At 47.5% G+C, this 19,250-nt stretch overlaps 1 long non-coding RNA gene across 2 annotated transcripts in view; it reads left to right on the top strand.

Annotated features, from left to right (window-relative positions):
• The window catches only part of LOC119437138 (uncharacterized), a 68,884-nt gene that overhangs the window by 30,005 nt on the left and 19,629 nt on the right, over positions 1-19,250 (top strand). For both annotated transcript variants that reach the window (XR_007464864.1, XR_007464863.1), the window contains exons 5-6: positions 7,693-7,797; positions 16,609-17,021. This is a non-coding gene — a long non-coding RNA (uncharacterized LOC119437138). The remainder of the gene's footprint in view (positions 1-7,692; positions 7,798-16,608; positions 17,022-19,250) is intronic.

Here is a 19,250-nt window from a genome sequence, read left to right on the forward strand (position 1 = left end):
TCTGCACGTGATGTCGCGTCACAGTATCTGCTCATCTGCCCCGTCATGATGATGCCTTCTCCCCCACCATCTCCCCTCACCACGGTGACCTGATTTCACTCGACAGTCAATCATTTTGGATTTCCCGTGAAGCGCCGTTCCCATACCAATGGGAGATAAAACCAAAAAACGTTCTCTGTCGTGAAGTTGCGTCATCCCGCCGATAGGTATTGATATAATCTCGACCGAGTGAGGTGGGCCGTTACCGCAAGAATCAGGAGACGGCGATGAAGGCGGGCATCGTGATGATGAAAAAATAGAAAAGACTGTATTCACTTCATTGGTACATGGTTTTGACTCTAACCAAGTCTCGAGCGGTTCTGCCTAACATGGGGGCCAGGACGGCCTTAAATAACCCCTCGTGGTCTTGTGGTAGTTGATGTCTCCTTCAGGGAACTTGTGGAATCAGTGCCTTTGACAGGTTGTCAAGTCGACGGCCTCTTCTCCTTCGTGCCTTCTCCCTTGGTAGCTCGCCTTTGCGTCTGCTCAGGTAGTAGAAGTGTGACGCTTTCTTGGGGATGAAGGGGATTAACTCGTCACGGGAAAAGCACTCGGGCTTGTTTCACACATTTGAGAGGTACAGTTTCCAGGAAGATCATAACCACCTCTTGGGGATAAAGATAATTGCCCCGACACGGGAACGTGCGCAGGTTTGGTTTCCCACAACTGAGATGCAGAGTTCCAAGCCGATCATACCAGCCCGTCCGCCGCCACAGGAGGTCTCGAAGGGGTTGCAGCATCCAAGCACCTCGAAGAGACCGGCAGACCCCGTGCCTTTGCTTCGTTTCGCCATTCGTTCCAAGGCAGGCCAGGTGACACCTTTTGGAAATAGACCACGCCAAGCCCAAGGCACAACAAACAGAGAGCACCCAACTAACCATGAGGACTACCAGTTTCACACATTCTTCACATAAAACCTTATCAGAATTATACCTGCAGCCCTCGTTCGAGATTCCCGAGAATTAACACAAGGAGAAAACTAGACTGCGTTTTTTTTTAACCAACCTAATGCCTAACGTTTTTGTTTCTTTTGCCCGAGAAAGCCACGTTTATTGAGAGACTGAGAGCACATGGAAATTGATCAAAGGTATAAATGCTGCGCAGTGAGTTACTCGTTTGGTCAGTGCTACCTGCCAGTACCAGCGCTTCTAATGCAAAATGTACTGCGCTCTGATGACCGCTTCAACTCCTAATTAAGCTGATTGATAACGTGGCATTTAAAGCCAGAAAACAAAAAAGCCATACTCTACCTGCGCGCAACACCGTGAAAAATGCTTCTCCGAATGCACTTCAGCAAATCAAAATTCTACAATGGTGGCCGATAAACGCACCTACTCTGTAAGCATTGAATTACCCAAAATGGTTTGTTTCTACAAACCTCCAATGGGTCAATGCCCATCTACAAAATCAGCGCGTTCACGAGCCACCACCATCGCAAAACCTGCTTCGCAGTTTTATTCGCGTAACTGGCTCACATAACAATCATTACAACGAAACACCGAGATTAACGCATAACCTTTGAAATTAAAAGAAATAAGGTCTTAATAACTAACAAAAGAAAAAAAAATGCAACGTACTCTATTTACAAATTTACAAACGAGAACCTTATGGAGGCGCCCAATTTGACAATTACTACCTCTTAATGCGCACTCGACTGGGTCACAATCTGAAAGTCATTGGGCCTCGCCACAGGCAACAAGGGACATCAGACATACACTGCTCCCTCCCGTAACCTGTCAATTCGTGTGGCCGCGGCTTCCTTTCTCGTCTCGGAGAGGGAGGCCGTAAACGTGAGGAGAATCGCCATTCTTTCTTTGTCCTCGCTCTCGCGGCGCATTCCCCCTCGTTGACTGTTTGACTGGCCCTGTGTGTGCGTGCGTACCTCAGCCAGGTTGACCCTTTCAGCCGCATTCCTACTCGCGGAGACGTGCCCTGTTCTGTTGTCATCCGCCTTTGGCGACGTCTCCGTTTTGTTGACCACCATAACGAACCTTTTGAAGTTCTGCATGATCACCTGTTCCCTTTGCTTACGGGCTGCGGTGTGGCGTCTTTCTCGAATTTGCGCTGCGCTAAATACTTCACTCGTTTGCGCCGTCTGAAAAATTTTTGCCTCGCCAGGCGGTCACCGAATGTGCCTCTGCAATCCCCGATCGTCCGGTTCCTGCCCTGTTTGGCCGCCATGTCAGTCTCCTCTCCTTTGGACGATTCCAGAACGTCGCTCAAATGCGGAGGTACAAGGGAGTTTTTCAGCGCCTCCTTGGCCTTCTTAGGGCTGCTAAAACAAGCCTTGTCTCCGCAACGAACGTCCTCCGGAAGAGCCACTGTTTCTACTCCCGTGGCGTAATCGTTCTCTTCTTCTGCCGCAATTCCTTCTTTAACAACCTTCAGAAGGTCTGAAGATCCTTTCGAATGTGGCAGCACCGAATTAGTTTCTAATTCCTCTGCTAGCCCTTGCTGCGGTATGCCCACTGAACCGGATGCCTCCTCGCAAGCGCCTTTTCCCCCGCTTTCACTAGCTATGTGCTGTGCTTCCTGAGTGCCTATGTAATGAGGCCTTTTCCTTTCTTCGTTGCCATGCCTTATCTCCGCTGCAATCTCCTGAGCCTGGGGACGCGGGAGAGCTTGGACCGTATGGTCGCCAAAACTCAGGCCCTTCTTTAACAGCATCTCCGAGCGATTTGAAAATAAGTAGGGGTATTGTTTGGACAAATTTTGCGATACTGCTGCTTCAGTCAGCAATATTTCGAATGGCCCTTGATCTTTACGCTGGCTATCGGCAAACAAACACTATTCTCCTCAACTACCTGCCGGATCCATGCATGTTCCCCAGTGAAATCGTCAGGTTGCACATACGCAGGGTGGACGATGTCCATTGTCGCAGCTGAGTCCCTAAGTACCCTACATGGCGTTCTGTTCACTGCGAGGTCGCGTAGGTAGGGCTCTAAGAGCTCCAAGTTGCCGTCGTCATTCACGAAAGAAAAAACAATCCTAGGCTTCCGACAGCCGATCGCAAGGTGTCCAGGCTCCTGGCAATGGAAACAGACGACCGGTTTTCTAGCCTCAACTACCTTTTCTGTTTTTCTTTCGTCTTTCGCTGCGCTGTTATTCTGGCCTAAATTATCGGTCGGCACGTCTTTGGTCTCACTTCCAGCTTTCTCTTTGTGAAGGGGCGCCTGTTTTCCTCTTTGCCGAATTTAGTGAACGGCCTGATGCGCGTTTTCTCGCATTCTTGACGTGCGGCAAATTCATCTGCTAGCACTGCAGCACGTTCTAAGTCCTTTTCGCCCGACCTATCTTGAATTCACAGGCGCATCTCTTCACTCAAGGACCCATAGAACTGCTCCATGCAGATTAGCTCAACAATCTTGTCGTGACAACCGAACGCATCTTCCCCTTTTAGCCACTCAATTAAATTGGCTTTCAGTTTGTAAGGGAAATCTTGAAAAGACTCGCCCGGTGTCCTAGCTGCCTCCCAAAAACGGCGGCGGAAAGCCTCCGCTGAGAGCCGATATTTCCTTAGCAACGCAGCTTTTATTTTCTGATAATCCTCTGACTCGTCCTTCGTTAGCCTTGCAATTATTTCGGTTGCTTAGCCAGGAAGAACGATCAGAATCTGTTGCGGCCAACTCTCTAGTGCCAACCCATTTCTCTCGCAGGTTCGTTCAAAAGTAACAAGAAACAAACCCATGTCATCGTTCACCTTGTACGACGGCATGAGATCCCTTATCTTCACTCCTACTTCACCTGAACGTCTTTCATCTATTGAGAGGTTATTTGCTGATTGCCTGGCCAGATCCCGCTGCACGTCTAGTTCTTTTAGCTTTAGTTCGTGAGCTCTCTGTTCCTCTCGTTCCTTTCTTTCTGCAGCTTCTTTTTGATCAGCTCTCTGCTTTTCTTTCTGAACTCTTTGCCTTTCCTCTGCAGCATTTTGTTCAGCTTTCTCAGCTCGTTTCTCTACCTCTTCCCATGCTTCTGAAATTTCATCCTCAAGAGCCGCGCACTTCTCAATCGCCTCAATAAGCTGCGGCTTTCTCCGACTTTTCCTTACCTCAATTCCCAGCTCTTCACAAAGTAATAACAACTCTGGCTTTCTCCGTTTGCTCAAATCCATGGTTAATCCCAAACGAGGACTTTCTTACTCTGCTGTGACGTGAGGAAGCTTTCAACAGGAGCCTGCATGTACAGAAACTAATTCACCGTTTTAGAAAACACGCAAGCTAAAACCTGGCAAATTCTCAAAGAAAGTCAAGCGCTCACCATTCTGTTGAAGCCAGGATGAAGGGTGGTGTATCCCATTGCTGCCAACCAGCTGATATAATCTCGACCAGGTGATGGGTCGTCACCGCAAGAATCAGGAGACGGCGATGAAGGCGGGCATCGTGATGATGAAAAAATAGAAAAGACTGTATTCACTTCATTGGTACATGGTTTTGACTCTAACCGAGTCTTGAGCGGTTCTGCCTAACATGGGGGCCAGGACGGCCTTAAATAACCTCTCGTGGTCTTGTGGTAGCCGATGTCTCCTTCGAGGAACTTGTGGAATCAGTGCCTTTGACAGGTTGTCAAGTCAACGACCTCTTCCCCTTCAAGCCTTCTCCCTTGGTAGCTCGCCTTTGCGTCTGCTCAGGTCGTAGAAGTGTGACACTTTCTCGGGGATGAAGGGGATTATCTCGTCACGGGAAAAGCGCTCGGGCTTGTTTCACACATTTGAGAGGTACAGTTTCCAGGAAGATCATAACCGCCTCTTGGGGATGAAGATAATTGCCCCGACATGGGAACGTGCGCGGGTTTGGTTTTCCACAACTGAGCTGCAGAGTTCCAAGCCGATCATAACAGTATTCGCTGCCATCGATGCATGCCGTGGCTACTTTATCTGGTCGATCGCCTGTCACGAATGTCCTCACCTAGTGGGTATACATCTTGCACCGTGGTATCGGCCAGACAGCCATCACAGAAGCGGGGAAAGCAGGCGATTCCGTATTTGAAAAATAGCGCCGAGATCGGACCAAGGGGATCGAAGATGCCGCGCCTCTGCTTCGCGAACACTATTGGCGGTGGCGGCCGCAAATTCCGGTGAACGGCGCGGCTCGCGGGTGTGCAGCGAGCGAGCAAGCTAGCGAGATGGAATGGACGCGCATGCGCACTGCGACACTCTCGACAGCAGGCACCGAGCCGCCAGACGTCGTGCGCAGGCACACTACCAGGGGCTCGCATAGTCTCCAAACTTATGAGCGCGACTGTACAATGCGGATCTGAGAGAGCGTATACAAGACATCAAACTCGGCTATCGAGGGTATGATCTTGCGCCTCAACCTGGACTTTCACTGTTTATGTGGCCGCTGCCTTGATGGGGCAACAAATATGTCGGGCTGTTTTTCAAGTGTACAGAAAAGAATTAGCGATTCTGAGCCAAGGTCTCTGTGTGTGCATTGCAGCAATTGCTATTTTTACCTGGTAATGCAGGAGGCTAGCAGGAGCTGTGATGTCATTGGAGGTGCTCTTAGCGCTGTTAAATATGTTTCCAATGCAATCCTTGACTCAAAGAAGCACAAAAGTGTTTAAGCAGCCACAGTAATTTCTATGGGATGCTAGGCTGCTGTAGAGACTGTATCAAGGCCTTGCTGTTGCTTTGGACTATTAGAGTAAAATAAATGGAAAGGTTCGTCGGTCATTATGCCACAATTCAACAGACGCTCAAGGTGTTCTTGCAGACAGAAGATTCAGTGACCGGTAGCAGCAAGCCAATTTTAAAGGGTTATAAAGGCTTTTGCAGAAATTTGAAACGCTGTTGGGAACTTTCAACATTTATGTAGCCTTCTTCAGGCTTTGTGAAGAACTCGCAATGGCTCTCCAGAGCTCAACCTATCATGCTACAGTTGTGAAAGAAGCAGCAGAGGCGCTCTGCAAGGCGGTCTCCCGGCTGCACTCTCAAACTGCGTTTGACGAGCTCTGGAAGCACACAAGCAGAATCGTAGCTCAGCTAGGCCTGAAAGGGCCACGTGTCTCAAGGCCATCAAATTCACCTGTGAGGTACAAGGTAACCGGTAAGCCTGCTTGGCTGGTTGCACTTGACACTAAGGCTGCACTGCGCAAGGAGTATTTAATTGTTGCTGACCAGATCATAAGCAAAGCAAAACAGCATTTTGAGCAGTCTTGGCATGGAGCAGCTTGTAAAGCTAGAAGGCATCTTGATCAAATCCGCTGGGGGACTTGAGTTTACAGCAGATAAACTAGAGATAGTTTCAGGAGTCCATGCAGTTGGTTTTGACCTTTGCAGACTTCTAGCACAGTTTCTGCTTTTATGAAGTCCTCTATGCAACGCTGGTTCTATCACAACCTTGAGCATTTTAAAGATCCTCCAAAAGGAATCTGAAAACATTCGCGAGTTGCTGGATCAAGTCGTAAGGTACGTCCAGCTCCTGGTGTCCATGCCTGCATCCGTCGCTGCTAGTGAGCACTTATTTAGTGCTCTGGTTCAAGTAAAAATGTACTTGCACAATTGAATGACTCAAAGGAGGTTATCGCACCTTCTTATTCTGCATATACACAAGGAAAGGATATCAGTCATGAATTGAAAAGGCATCAAGGAATTTGTGAGCAGAACAGGAGAGGTAGCAGGAACCTTTGGTTCCACCTTGTGTATCTATTACAATATTGTTCAAAAAAGCTGCAGCTTATGTAAGTTGCAAGGAATTGCATACGGGTATTATTGTATGTTTTGTTTTTTTATCGAGCTGTTTCACTTGTTACGTGTAATTTTTTTTGCAAGCTTGTATATATATATATAAGCAAAACAAATATTGTATTTCCTAAATATGCAGATTTGCAGTCAATAAACAAGTGTTCACTGAGAACTCATTCTGTACCGTGTTCCTTGCTAATGATATGCAGCATCTAGCAGTTGGGAGCGCTCTGGGAAAAACATTTTGTCACAGAGATGATATAAATTGCCAAACACAATGTAGTCAGTTTTTAAAAAACTTGGCGAGGATAGTGTTCTCTCTAGAATGGATAGTAATATATTTCAATACATTAATATTTCAATAATGAACAACAAACATGCCAGAAAGGAACTTGGCTTCAGCCCCCTCATCCCCCCACTCAAAATATACTTCCGGCATCACTGCATGGCTCACCAGGACTCACCTATGCACCACAATGTTAGTGCAGTTACAGTGCACAACATGGTGCTATGCTCAGTGTCATTCAGCCACCCAGTGTTATGTGCAGCGACAGGCCTGTCTCCTCCAGGACGGTCGCCAGGCTAGCATGGGCCCTTCCAAAAGACACGAGACTGTGCAGTGCCCTCAGGAAAGAGCAGCACGGTCTCGAAGTCTGTAGCTAGATTAAGGTAACTGAAGAAAGACAAGAGTTGGTGGCGTGCGGGAGTGTGCACTGGGCAGTAGAGCACGAGATGCTCAATACTCATGTCCCTCACAATTGGTGCAGGCACCGGTGCTAGCGAGTCCTAGCTGCTGCCGGTGGGCACTGGTCAACACAAACACGTAACCTGTCGGCAAGCAGAGAATGATGACTCGTTGCCAGTGTGCGAGCCTGTGGTTGCTGATGGGTCTTGGTGGGTTCTCCTTGTACAGTGGTCTGGAGGTTGAGCAATGAGGTGCACTCAAATTGCCTTGCATGCTTCATCTGCAGGCATGGCACAAGAGCTGGGGGAAGAGCCTGTGTTGCAGCCGCGAGGCAATTGACCTCCTTGTTTCCCACAAGACTTCTGTGACTGGAAACCCACCGAAAGCGAAGGTACTCTTCCCTGTTGCTCAGAGCCACGAGATTGTGGCAGATCGCATAAAGTAGGAGGGTGCGAGTGAGCAAGTTGGGAGGAGAGGTGACCCGCTGCTTAGAGCCTGACAAGTGCAGAGCAGGAGTCCATTAATAGTAGTGTAGGTGGTACTCAAAGTTCTAGCAATAGGATCCAGCCCATCCTGACTACCACGAGCTCAGCTGTGGTAGTGGAGGACTGCCTATCGAGCCGGCAGCTGCAGCTGCTTGGGAGCGCCAGTATCGTGGCTGCAGCACTAGCACTGCGCTCTTGCAGGACCAAGCTGTCCGTGTATACATGGAGGTAGTCTTTAATCTCCTCCAATATGGTGGCTCGCATCATCTGCTAAACCATGCATACAACTGTTTGGTACCTACTACGGATACCTGCGATTATGGTGTGCACCTGAACTGGAGTTGGGCCCTTAGTTGGCTCTATGGAGGTGGTGCCCCTCAGGAAGTTTCGTCATTGGAAAAAGACAAGTGCAGTGCGTAGATCACACACTGACAGTTTTGTCTAAAAAGTATCAAACCTTAGCACAGCATGAAAACAGTTGAAATTTCAAGCGAAAGCCCACACAGTCTTCCTATCAAGGGAGCCCTGTATCCTGTGAGAGTCAAGGCCACACACATAAACACTCCTATGTCAGATGTACTGCGGGCAACATCATTCATCATGACACATGGCGTTGAAAGATCATTCAATGCTGCAGTAGTTTTATGTGTTGCTGTATAACATAATTTAAACTTTAAAGAAATAACATCTACAAACCAAGTGTCTACAAATCTTCGTTTTTCTTCGTACCATAATTCCAATAGTCACATACTTGTCTGCTTGTTCCCACCAGGGTGTCAAATCGAAAAGTTTTCGGGTTTGGTTCGGGTCTAGGTTAAGCCTTCTAAAAACGTTGTCGCAGTTTCACCTGAAAGGCGAAGCATCAATTGCGATAGCAAATTTGTAGAGAGCTATACGAAGTAATGATAGTAGCTTTATCAGCTGTATAAACTTGGACATGCAGCAGCACCGGCAACACGCTGAACTGTTGTCGACGCCGTCGGCGTTTTGCCCGCGTTCGCACAAAATGCGTGCGGCGTTGGTGACTGTTGCCGGAGCCTCTGATATAAATAGGCACTTGGTGCCGCAGCTAAACGTCGCCTCCCTTCCCTCCCCCTCCCCCCCACGGCCTTTCGCGTGTCGGAAGAAGGCGCATTTGCTCTACATATATGGTGATTGTAAAGGAGGAAACAGACGCCTACTTCTACAGCCCTTAAGGGAGCACGGCGCAGAACGCGCGTTTGTTCTCCTCCGTGGGTTCACTCCGCGTGAAAGTGCGCGTTCCTCGCGCCCTTTCACTCGCACATGCAGCGTTCGGCGGCGCGCGGCGACGATTTCATCTCCAATGACGTCATACGGAACCTCACGGTGACGCCGACGGCAAAATCAGCTTTGGAGTGTCCATATAATTGCTACCGCAATAATACCGTATATACAGTGTAGACTGCTTATAACGTAAGTTGCAGGAGTCGCGAATATCCGCACTATAAGCGGTACCGCACTATAACCAAAGCAACAATTTTCAAGGCCCGCACATATGCAAAACATGTGCACCGAGTCGCCTCGCGTATGCAACAGTCGAGGAATGCGGCTAGAACGTTTGCATTCAATTTACAGTCGAATCTCGTTAATTCGAACCAAATCTCGCGGCGGTGCCTCCGACAGGCATTGCTCCGGCACCGCCATAGAGTAAAAGCTTAGGAGAGACCCCTCAATGTCGCACGCGAACAACAAAAAAAAAAACCCGGCGGAAATTTCACTTTCTCTCAAATGGCAAGGTCGCCGATTCTGCGTTGCGCCGGAACATGCGTGTACGTGCCGACGTCTCAGCCACGCTACCGTAGCCACGCGTAGGAAATGGCAGTGAACCCTTCTTTCTCCTTTATGCTTCCTCTACTTTCTAGTCACGTGTTGACCTTGCACGTTGCGGCTACGGCGCAGAAGGAAGCAGCGGCGCTGTCCCAGGACGGCCAACGAAACTGCTCACACCGGCAAACGCCCGCTTCCCGATAACGGCAGAAAACGAAACTTCGGGGAGCTGGCGCCGGGCCATCTGGAGCTGTGGCGCCTGCACAACGGCGGGCGCGCACGGTGACAGTCGAAAGTGAGGGAGGGCGAGGAGAGCCTCCGAAGCGGCGGAGTTGCCGAGGCAAAATCCGCTTCCCTGCCGCCCTCCTCCCTCACATTCCACGGTCTCCGTGTGCGCCCTTCACCGTGCCGTGCCCGCGCCGCCCGCTCCCTGAAGTTTCGTTTACTGCCGTTATCGTGAAGCGAGCGTTGGCCGGCGCCGGCAGTTTCGTGGCCCTCGCTCACTATGTGTGCCGTGACATTTCACGACTCTCACTCAAGATTCTGGTTTCAGCCTCACTGGCTGTTCGTTCGTACCACGTGTCCTTCTCCTCCACTTCGCCTCTCTTTCTTCCTCGAGCACTCCTTGGGGCGCCCGTTTGAGGGGAACGTTCGCCGTCTCCGCCATCTCTGCTGACTTCCGTACTCCCAGGCAGCCGCACTGTAACCGGTATTTCGTTTCTCGCAACTGCACTATAAGCAATACGTGTATACATGGAGTGCTATGGGAAAATTAACGGGAGTCTGAAAAGACCGCACTATATCCGGTCCTGCACTATAAGCGGTTACGTTATAAGTGGTCTATACTGTACTCGCGTAATGAACGCACTTTTTTTCCCCAAAGTCCAAAGCAAAGTTGGGGGGGGTGCATTTATTATGCGAGGTAAATTTTATGGGAACTTTTTCGAAATAGCAAAAATTGAAAAGTAAGACAGTAATCATTTGAAAAATGCATTAGATAACTTATCTTTGCAGTAAAAATGCACATACTATACTGTTTGCAAACCGTAACAGCGTTCTTATTGCACTTCACTCCACATCGGAACCACCAGGCCTGTCGTCCTGGTCACTGGCCGCTTCCAGCCGTCTGCCGTTATCGCAAGCATCACGCTGAAGCGCTGCTTTTCGGTACCTGTAGTTTTGACAACCATGCTACGTGTGTGCCTTTCCTTGACCGTCCTGCTCATCGGCATGTCAGAGTTTATCGGTGTCTGCTGACCGTTTCCATTTTGTGACCAGATAAACTCTTTGTCCCGCAGCAGGCCCATCTCACACAGCAAAGCCAAACACTGGCACAAAAGCGAGCCACAGACACACGAATTTGACACTGTGCACGACTATGCCGACCAAGTGCCGGCCGACCCTTCTTCACTTGGACTCTCCCGTGCGCTGTGCCCCCGCACCTGGTTCTCTGCTATTACATCAGACTAAAGTCCGTAAACTGCATAAAGTAACTGTTGCAGAGAGCCAGTTACAGTTTTTTTCTCTAGAGTCTGCGAGATGCCTTTACGCAGGTACTGGCGGCAAGGTTGTGGTGAGAACAAGCTGAGCGTTATCACGGTCGCTCTTTCTGTCAGGCCCCAAGCTACCGTGGTAACACGGAGCCTGTTCTTACAGCATGGTTACCGCCAGGGTTCTCTCGTCATGGCTTTGCCGTCAACTTCTCAGTCATCAAATCCACCAACCCTGCCGGTGTGCCGCCATGGCATGTTTGCCGCTAGCGTGAATGTGTAGCCTACAGTTAGCTGTAGAATTTTGTTTGTGATCTCGGCATTTCTCACGTTATTATTATAAGTATTTCCAACACAGCGATGCGCTTTGAGAATAAGTACGCTTGCTTTAAACACACGTGCGAGGGTAAAGGATTCTAGTCTCGCACGGCCGTTCGATCGTCGGAATGCACAGTAGCAAGGTTTGGGGTGCGTTCATTACACGAGGGTAAAAAAATGTGTTTTTTTGCGACCAATCTGGGGGTGCATTCACCACACAAGTAAATATGATTTGAATATTTTCTGGTTCAATTCAGGTACAGCTCCAGAGCAAAAACGTAAAGCTTCGAACCGGTTTGAACCGCTTCATACGTGTTTATAACGGTTCGGAATTAAGGAGAACCAGAAAAACTTTAGAAAACTACATTTTTCAGCCTCGCCTGCGAAATTATTTGAGCGAAGGTAGTTTTTCTGCTCTTACATGACGCAGACCGATGTACCTATAGTGTCCTTAATATTATGCACCAAATTGAATACACTGTCACTGCAGGCGCGCAGGTGTACTGTCATTTGTTTTCCAAGGCCCACAGGGCCCAATGTGATGAAAACACATTTAATTTATTGTTGCATCTGTAAGCAGCCGTACACCTGCTGCACCTCGCCCGTTGAGGTTGTGGGACCAGTGAGGGAATAACTTGGTAAGATTTGGTAACAACACAAGCCTGTGTGACAGGCGTTGCTTTTACAAGGATGTTTTGTTCTGCCAGCCTGCAACCGAACTCGTAACGACACACCCATACAGGTTCCGTTATGTCAAAGGACTAAAACTTAGACGCTATCATGTTTTCTTTTTTTCAAAAGCGTTCCATTTAACCTGCCGTTCACATTACGAGCTTTGCACCATTTTGTAGTTGGCTGTATAATTTGGCTGTATAGTTGATGGCGATCATTTATCTTATGGTCATGTGCACTTCAACCAGCCTTCGTTGCACAAAAATTTACAACATGAGTGTCAGAACTAAGTTGAAGTAAAGTTATTTGAGTCTTGCCTGCAGCATGGGAGTCGTTCGTCGATTGCGGGAGGCTTTGAGCCTTTGTTCAACGTTACTTGTCTGACGTGCTTAGCAGAGGGTTCACAGCAGTGTTGCCAATTTTCTTTTTTTAGCGTGTCGCTAAAGTGAGACAAAAGAGTCACTAAATTTAGCTGCATTGTCGCTAAACTGTCGCCAAGACATGAGTGAACTTTAATGTAGGCGTTTTGGAACACTATAATATAGGTTAGTGAGGTATAAATTATCTGGTGACAAATTTCACGTTTGTCTTATGTCCATGCAGGTGGAGGGTAAGCAGTGAATTTACCAGCAAAATGTAGAGAACTTTAGCTTTAATACTTACAAACAACGGACGATGACAGCGGAAATTCTGTGTTTGCCTTCAGATTGTAAGGTTAAAAAATGCAGCAAGATTCCAATAAACACGAGTTATCTGATTTTCCCAGCATGAAAAGGCACTTGGTCCACATTACCCCTGAAAATTTACTAGTCCTTCTCACTCCTGAAAGCAGAGCTAGATTCTGCAACATGCACTTGGTCGCTTGTTAACACACTGGCAATGTCAATTATGTGGCATATATACAGGCCAGATACTGCGCTTCCGCACTTTGATATAGATGAAAACTCCGTGTGATAATGATTTGTCCAAAAGCAATTAGAAAAAGAAGCAGTCTGTTCAGACTAAGCGTGAACGAGCCCACCCATTCCAATATCTACGCCTTTCTAAAGTCGATCTGTCTTGTTGTTCACCTACTGCATTCTAAATCTCATCATAAAGTTTATTTCCATAGGTTTTGCCAAACTTATTTATTACTATGCAGGCGCGGATCCAGGGGGGATGTCCGGATGTCCTGACCCCCCCCTCAGATATCTGCATCGCCCCCTCGCTGACAGGGGGATGGCCCTGTCGCAAAAAAAAAATATGGCCACCAGCATTCTTCAAAAGTATTTTTCGCGAGTACCAGTGGTATCAGCCATGTAGAAGTAAAGCTAGCTCGCTCACAAGCTTAGTTGTATTCCGTAGGAGTGTGGTGTCGCGAAGTTGCCGTAGTTATTTTTTCTCATGAACACCTTGGACCTCCTGGCGCCTGCCGTGCCTTACTCGTCCCGTCGGTGGCGTCGAATGAACTAGGGGACGTCCCTTTTGCCAAACACACCGAGGTCCGCTCGAGCACCTTTGCGCCTGATTAACTTAGTTTCCCCTTGGGGTGTTAACGGTTGCCTCATTGGCTGTCATCGGTTCCGCGACCAACCTGCTTAATGAAAGAGATCTCTTGCTGAAGTGTTCATATATAAATAATAACAACTAACAGCTAAACTAAGAACTACGCATAGGCAACTTTTTTTTAACTGTAGCACTCATTGTGATCACAGTTACACGTTGACAATATCCAGTACGAGCACAGTACCGTTCGTACGCTACAAGTTTTTCATTGTAACTTCGTAGTTTTATTGTCGTACATTAAGCATAGGAGGCTCAAGCCCACCGGATCCGTTTACCTGAGTGGGCGTTCTCGCGGAGCGAGGCGAAGCCTCGAGCCGCGGCTGCGAAGTGGGGGAGCGTGACGTCAGCGGCCAACGCCAGCGCGCGGGCCTAGGATGGCGTCGCGTGGTTAGAGAAACGGGAGCAGATGCGCGCCTTGTATAAAAGGAAGACGTCGCGTGGGAAACAAAACATGAAGACGCTGGCTCGCGCTCTCGCCTACTACGCCACATCGTTATTCTTGTAGGTGGCGTCGTGAGTCTTCATACGCGGTGATTCGCATATCGTAAACAACCAGCGTAGTGGTTGCTGCGTTGGAGCGGACCGTTACGCCCGTATTCAAGAACTTTCCTCTAGTCAACACACCACCACGACTCAAGAGAGAAGATGGCACCGCCATCGCTCCACAGAAGTGGTCACTGAGCTTCATGATCATTCACAGGAATTCATGAGAATTGTCGCGTCTTTATTCTCGATTATTCTGCGCAGTACGACAAGTGAAATTTGGAGTCTGATATCTCGGAGCACGGACACGCTAGAATATTTCTTCTGACTGATACTATGTAGAAACTCGACTGTCTCTAAGTTTTCAATACAAACATACTTACTTACTGCAGTCAACAAAAAATAATTGTTCAATTTTAGTTAATTGGGCTGCTCACAGCGATAATTATCATCTCACTTTGTGCCCCCTTAGCCACATAACTTATCTGCACAGGTGGTCTTCGCATGCCTCCCAGTGCCTAACTTTAAGAAAACCATAAAGCTTAGTTTTGAACATCCTGTATTATCAGGCGCAGCCGCCAAACACATGGCTGTATTGGGTAAGGTCCTTTTCCTATAAGCTCGGAGAAATCGATACCTGGCTTCGCTAGAGGTCTTCTTCCTCTTTCTGGGGTTTTATGTGTTAAAACCAGTTCCGATTATGAGGCACGCCGTAGTGGAAGGCTCTGGATTAATTTTGACCACCTGGGGTTCTTTAACGTGCACTACAACGCAAGAACACGGGAGTTTTTGCATTTCGCCTCCATCGAAATGCGGCCGCCGCGGCCGGTATTTGATCCCGCGATCTCGTGCTCAATGCCTGAGCTGACTGAGCCACCACGGAGGGCTACATGTGTCGCTTTAGCCCTATAAATGCGGGTTTATCGTGAGGAAAAACGGTAAATTTCGGTAAATCAGAAAGGCTACTATCATCATCATCATCATTGACAGAAGCTGACCCCCCCCTCAGAAAAAACCTGGATCCGCCCCTGCCACTATGCTTTCAAATGTTCACCAATCGAACGTTTTTAGTGAATGTGCCGAACCTGCAGCGTTATATGACCCACTCAAATCACTTTTGTAAGGACTTTTAAAAAAAAGATAATTGATTTTGTTAGTGCAATCTGAATCACGTGAAGGCCACCGTGCTGTGAAGCACAGTGTGAAGGCCATCGATGAGAAAGCAACTATTCTTTCATCATGGTCACAGAGCCCATGCATCGCACAGCCAATTTCGACCACTTACATCTACATAGCTTTTGAATAATAAAATGCATTCTCTAGAAAGTGATTTTCTAAATGTTCCTCATTTCAAGGTCGCTTAAATGTTGGCAATAGTTCTGTCACATCGATAAAAAAATTGCTGGTCACATAATAGAAAAATTTGTTGCTAAAAGACAAATCTCTATTGCAACACTGGTCCACAGAGACTTATGAACTGTTTGTTCATAAGTCTCTAAATTCCAGCTCGGGTTTAGTTCCAAGATGGCAGAAAAATAACGGTTTGGTTCGGTTCTGGTTCAGCTGAAAATAATGGTTCAGCTCCAGTTTTTGGATCTTTTCCGGTGCAGTTTGACACCCTTTGGCTGTATTCTGTAATGATTTGCTTTAGAACTGGTTCGCTCTCACGAATGTCATTGGCCGGCGCTTGGCTGTCGAAATCACTGGCAGTCTTGACTAAGATTTTGTTGTCATCACACAGGTTGTCAATAGTCTGCAAAGTGAACCTGTCGTCTGCTATGAGCGGAACCGCAGAGAAGTGGTTTGTTCGAGGGTCACGTGTGGTTGCGAGCATGGTTTAGAGGGTTGCTAAGGCAACCGTGGCCACAAGCTAGTCTCGCACTGGCCAACGTGGCAAGACGGAGATGCCAATGGCGGTTCCTTGGTTGTGTTGCTGGCGAGCGTTGCCAAAAGACAACAGCAACGATGTGACGAGGCAATGGCCCGACGTATTCGACATGAGCAAGAAAGTGTTCCGAGCATTGTAGACTCTCCAAAGACAAAGTCCTTATCTGCTTCTGCTGTGCTTATCTGCTTATCTGCGAAGAAAATGCTGTCACAAAAAGAAAGGTAAAGGAAAGCTCATTTTTGTCAACAGGAGCAGCTATTTGTATTGGCATGAGTTCTTTTCTAAATGCAGCAGATTCACCCACAGTATGTTGTTCTAACTAGAGAACAGATTATAAACATTGTGATGGAAGCAAATGGGGTTTGGCCCAGGACCATGGCAAAAATAAACTAAGCAGAGCACTGGAGTGCAATAATAGTTAACAGTTGACATACATGGACGTAAAAATACATTAATGATGCGACACAGTTTAACACAGCGAGTTTCACGCTAGCAGGAACGCAACAATTGAAGAGTCACCATGCAGCCTACAGTTCTTTTCATGGCAGCTGCGGTCATCGACATTGTTGATCAAGGGGACTAGGGCTGCTGTTGTGCTGACAATCCTCAAGGATGGGAGACCAGGCTAGGAGGATGAGGGTCTGGTGGCTCTGTGCCATAGTAGAAGAACCGGCACCTCTGCGCATGCTGCTCCTTGACTCGTGGACCAGATGTCCGGCCAGACAGATTGTGCCTGTGCACCAAGCGGCCCACCCATCAGCTTTCAGGGGCGCTCTTGCTGCAGCAGACAAGGTGGCTTGGCAGAAGGACAGGCCAAGGTGGTCGCATATCCCGTGCGGTTTACCATGCCAGGTGCCCTGGACTGGTTCCCTTGGTGGGAACGTTTACCTGGTACGGGACCAACTGGCGTGCGGCATCAGTTCGTCTGGACCAGACATCCAACACGGTATAGCTGGCCTTAGAATGCTAAGCCTCGAGCCATGATATTTATGGGATATGCAAATATTTGGAACTTTTGAATATCGAATCGTATACTGACCTGTTTGATATGGTCTTTGTATGAAATAGTCACTATATTCACAAATATGAATATTTTAATAGTCTTCAAATTCTTCAGATCTTCAAACATAGAATTGGAGCAGTAATGTGATAGATTTAATCTCGGTGGCCATAAAACGAGAAGTCAAGTTAATGCACTGGAGCACGCTGAGCACATTGTTACTCAGGGAGCCAGGCTTTTCTGGCTAATCCACGATCGCTCGCACTGAAATTTTGCTCAGACATGGCGTTCTGTGGGGAGCATTGTTTGGTAATATATTTGGATGCTGCATCTGTGTGTTCTTTTCAGATTATATCAGATTATGCTTAATTGCACCATTATGTGATGTAATAGGTGCACTGTTAACCATGATCATTCCAAATAAAGAAAAAGTGCTTTTTTTCGCTGCAAATACTATAGACAACGTCCATTTCCGATTTAGGCTTGAACATATAGGTAGTACACATGTGCTAAATGGCCCACAATACTGCCTTTTTTAAACTTTATTCTTATAATGCATGACTGCATTATGCATGCTTTATGCGTGCATTAGGTCAGGGCTTTATATTATTTGGTGGGTTATAGGGTAGCAGAGTTAGAAGAACCACTGTCTTAGCATAAGTTAACTTATTGTAGTCAGCGATCAGCCAGTGTAGGGCTGTTTATTTTTCTTAATTTAGCACAGCCTCTCCTAGAATCTACATGAAAACATAACATATAATTTTTAAGTTTAAAGCGGCACTGCAATGCATTTCTTAAGAACTGAGAACACACAGGAGCGAGTGTGATGCTTTTCAATAAATACGAGGTGTGTTCAAAAAGAAAACTAACTTTTGAAGTAGCGCGCCAACCAGCAGAGGGAACGTGCTGCGGCTACTGAGCACATGTAGCGGCAGGTTTAGACAACAAACCGCCATTTGCCGACTTTCACTCTGACCGTTAGTTGGCGAGCTATAGCCGCTAAAGTGAGCACATGAACATGCTGTTCTTCAGATTGGTGCCAAAGTGACAATGAAGGAATTGGAAGAACAGCATGTGTGTGTTAAGTTCTGCTACAAACTTGGGAAAACTTTCACAGAGACATTTCAGTTGCTTAGTCAAGCATATGGGGAGGACTGTATTAGTCGCACGCACTGCTATGATTGGTTCAAGCATTTTGAAAATGGGAGAATGTCGGTCGGGTGACGATCCCAAGCCTGGATGACCTTCCACATCCACAGATGATGACCACGTCAAGAGAGTTCGAACTGTAATTCCTGGAAATCGTCGTTTGACTATTCGAGAAGTTGCTGACGAAGTGGGTATTAGCGTAGAATTATGTCATGAAATTTTGAGTGACAAACTTGGGATGCGTCGTGTCAGTTCAAAATTGGTGTTGCGTTTGTTGACTGATGAACAGAAGCAGGCCCATGTTGAAATCAACCAGGAACTGCTCACCGCTGCCAGTGACGATGAAAACTTTCTTAAGAACATCATAACAGGCAATGGTTTTATGGCTATGATGCTGAAACGAAAGTGCAGTCATTGCAGTGGGTGGCCAAAGGTTCTCGTCCAAAAAAAAGCACGCATGAGTCGGTCAAAAATGAAGGTGATGTTGGTTGTGTTTTTTGACTGCAAAGGCATTGTCCATCAGGAATTTGTGCCCCATGGTCAGATGGTAAACAAAGAAGTTTATCAGGGAATCCTAGCACATTTGAGAGATTCTGTGTAAGAGGCCTGAATTGTGGGAAAATCAGGCTTGGATGTTGCATCAAGACAATGCCCCAGCTCACGCATCACTCCTTGTCCGCAGCTACCTAGCGAAACACCGCACTCCTGTTGTGCCCCACCCACCATATTCTCCGGACTTAGCCCCAGCGGACTTTTTTCTATTCCCGAAGCTGAAAACCACCTTGAAAGGACGTCGTTTCCAAACTGTAGAGGATATCCAGGGCAATGCGAGAAGAGACCTGTGCGTCATTCCAGAAAGTGCGTTCCAGGAGGATTTCCAAAAATGGAAGATGGGAAGAGTGCATTGCCAGTAGAGGGGACTACTTTGAAGGGGACAGCACTTAAAATGTTGTACCATAACCAGTAAAGGTGTTATAGCAAAAGTTCGGTTTCTTTTTGAACACACCTCGTATATGCCACAGTATT

This window comes from Dermacentor silvarum, chromosome 1, assembly GCF_013339745.2.
Source record: "Dermacentor silvarum isolate Dsil-2018 chromosome 1, BIME_Dsil_1.4, whole genome shotgun sequence".
Taxonomy (NCBI): Eukaryota; Metazoa; Arthropoda; class Arachnida; order Ixodida; family Ixodidae; genus Dermacentor; species Dermacentor silvarum.